At 46.0% G+C, this 3,375-nt stretch overlaps 1 non-coding gene across 1 annotated transcript; it reads left to right on the forward strand.

The window, feature by feature from the left end:
* The first annotated feature begins 490 nt into the window (after window positions 1-490).
* Window positions 491-572, forward strand: TRNAS-AGA (transfer RNA serine (anticodon AGA)). The gene has a single exon. It is a non-coding gene; the product is annotated as a tRNA-Ser (tRNA).
* The last annotated feature ends 2,803 nt before the right edge of the window (window positions 573-3,375 follow it).

The raw sequence follows: 3,375 nt of genomic DNA on the forward strand, positions 1-3,375 counted from the left end.
AAAAAGGTAACACAAAGAAAAATGTCACTTTGCCAGGGGCCCCTTGTGAAAGGGGATCCTGGGAGTCCCTGGGCAAGTGCCCAGTTTGCCCATGTCTTTAAACATCTCCGGCTAGGACGTGGTAGGCGCTGGCCGCTTCAAGGTGCTTTTATTCCATGACTTTCAGCCATGATGAACAAGCAGTGCTGCTGTATGGCTAAAAGACACCCCGACACTGACAACGCCAATAGCTCTTGGGTTGGCGAAAGCCCCTGGCTTTGTCAGTGCTTGCTTGTTTCTTTTCCAACTGCCCATAATGCAGAGTCGCAGCGATTCACCTCGTTACAACACCTGAGTCCCGGCCCCAAAACTTTCACAGCCACTGTCTTATGCACAGACTTCGTGCTTTATGAAGCGGAAGAGGAAGGACTTTGCTGTGACGTGCAAAATGCACACATCCAATGGCGGTAGAGACCTCACATTTTAGCTCTTACGTCACAGACGTTATCAAGTAGTCGTGGCCGAGTGGTTAAGGCGATGGACTAGAAATCCATTGGGGTCTCCCCGCGCAGGTTCAAATCCTGCCGACTACGGTGCATTTTTATTGCTTGCATTAAAACACATTTTACACTATTGGCTTTATACATGGGCATGTTTTTGAAGAGCTCCCGCAAGAGTAAGCTTCAAGTGGAGAAGCGTGCATACAATTAAGCACAATCTATATATTGTTTCTCTGCATTAGGTGCAGACCCCTCATTTACCAGATTGGGCGATTTAGAAATGTTCGTTTCACGTCACGGGCAGACCTGGGTCGTGGGGCTCATCGCGGACGGAGGGTTTGGTGAGGTCCACACCGACCAGTGGCGGGATCACTGCTGGAAAATAAAAATATGCTCTTCAGGAGCCCCGAATCCGGGGCTCGGAGCCTGTTAAACGAAGGGCCTTGTCCTGGAGGGAGAAGGAAAGCCCCGAAGAAGTTCATAAAACGGGGAAAATAGTCGCTGCTACCTTTCTTTATTCGTCACAAACATAGCGCCTGTTCACGTGGTTTAGGGCCTCAAAGCCCACGCTGCAGAGACCCGGGTGCATTCAGCACAGGTGGCAAGACAGCTAAAATGTCATGGTCTCCCAGTGGGTAACAAAGGTCCCCGCTGTGTGGCGGGGGCGGGGCTTCAGGGAGCCCCCTCAGCACAGCTCCTGGCCTGAGTGAGTCCTGGGGGGTCCCCTCCAGTTCCCTAACGCCACTGGCTCCCTAGTAGCAGTGGTCGACACTGGTAAACAAACACTTGGCAGTTTTACAAAACAAACCAAGAGGTGTTTACAAAACCAACCACCTGGTGGTGGCAGCTCAAATCAAACACTAAAAAGATAAAACAAATAGATGCTGACTACGAAATGTAATAATGTTGATATTTTAGTAAAGCGTTATGCTGTCTCTAAAAATAAGCGGCATTCTATACGACGTTATATGGGTTATACTGAGAACGAGTCCCTGAAATCTGTAAATTAATAGTTCCTCACATAACAGTTGGACGGTGCTACAGTGACTAAAGTTAACTCATGAATCATTAATGAAGTAATGGTATCACAAAATGTACCGCATTACGCCACATAATTTGTCTTTGTTTGGGGGGGCATAATAAAGTCATTCCTGCCACATAATTTAGCCCTCCCCATCGCATAATTTGGTCCTCCCCTGCTGCAAAATGCCAGTTGTACTGCTTACGAATTGGTATTGACAAAGGACCCCCTCAGATAGTGTTTCAGCAGGGCTGAGTTCTTCTGCATTCATTCACTGACATGCAGGGGTAGGGGGTGAGATTATGGCACTGATGACTTCCCGGGTTGACACCTTATCTCACCCTTAGTGCTTGATTTGTAAATAAAAAGGTGCCGGTGCTAAAAGCTCTCCTCTTAATCACGCGGCTGCTTCAATTAAAAGTGCGAGCACATAATACTGAGGCAGTATAATCCTGAAGCCATCTCGGGCCTCTTCAATCCATTAACAGCCACTCCCGTCCCTTCAGCTCACTCTTGCAGCTTCCTGCTTTTCCTTTTTCAGACGCTTCTTCTTTTTTCTCTTCCTCCGTCTTTCCCACGTGTCTTTTGCTCACAGTAAATGCTTGAGACACAAAACCAGTGTTGCCAGATTTTAAAAGCCTTCTATAGCCCAAAGCTGTTGAACGACCAGCCCAAAGTAAGCCCAAATGAACCAGTCCCAGCCCAAAAAGTAGCCCAAACTTTTAACACTGAACTAATGCAATCGTAGGCTGGAGCAAACATTTTAAAGCATAAATCAAATTTCTATTGTAAGCAAATATGTGAAACTCACAGTGCCTAGATTATTCATTGCAATACACACTAAAAATGGAAATAAACATGGAAAAATGGTCACTCACTTCTTATGATGAGCAGCAAATTGGAACAAATAGTAAATCTGGACTTGGTGAGAGTCGTAAATCTTTGATTATGTGCACAGCAGTCCTTCTTTGACAAACCTTTTGACATTGAAGCCTGTAGCAGCTACTTTATTTTCTTTTGTTTGGAGACAGAAAGATGAACATCGCTTTGATCAAGTTCACAGCAGTCCTTTTGACACCAGTTTTGGCATTGGAGCCGTTTGTAGCAGGCAGATCATTTTCCTTTGGTTGCAGACAGAAAGCAAGGGCAGTAGCCACTTCCTAGGCCGCAAGTTGCTTGTTTCAGAGTGTGAGGCATGCACCGGTAAGTAAACATGGCTGGTAAAGTGAAACTGCGAACGGTTCATTCACTCACATACGGTTTGATCCTTTCTAGGATTCACAGCTTTTGGCTGAACATCGCTTTCATCAACTTCACATCAGTCCTTTTGACACCAGTTTTGGCATTGGAGCCCTTTGTAGCAGGCAGATCATTTTCCTTTGGTTGTAGACATTAGCTCTGTCATTAACCTATGATAATCAACACCCCCCCAAATGGATTCAGAGCACAACCTTTGTTCTTTTCACTGCCTTTCAGATGCACACGGTAGATAAAGGTGAAATGCAAGTAGCCATCTAGCATTCCCAGTGTGTATCTGCTCTATTACTGTTCTACTTTCTGGACTTTTCATTAAATGGGCAGAAGGCCAACATTTCACTCATTTCCTGCCTCCTTCAGACGTACTCAGGCACTACCCCTACACTTGTTTTAGCGGGCTACCTCTACCCTGGACAGTGGAGGTCAACAGGGCCCTGCAGAAAAATACATCCTTGTGTGAGGTGAAAAAGGCTGTTTGTGTGAGGCGATAGACACCCTTCTGCAAATTGCTACCAGAGGCCAGAACAGTGACCCAAACTCCGTGAACTTGAACTTAAATTATTGGTAAAGGCTAGTGTTTTGTGTCAAATGCAAGCAATGGCTACGCTGAGCAGAGCA

The sequence above is a fragment of the Pleurodeles waltl genome, chromosome 12 (assembly GCF_031143425.1).
Source record: "Pleurodeles waltl isolate 20211129_DDA chromosome 12, aPleWal1.hap1.20221129, whole genome shotgun sequence".
NCBI classification, from domain to species: domain Eukaryota; kingdom Metazoa; phylum Chordata; class Amphibia; order Caudata; family Salamandridae; genus Pleurodeles; species Pleurodeles waltl.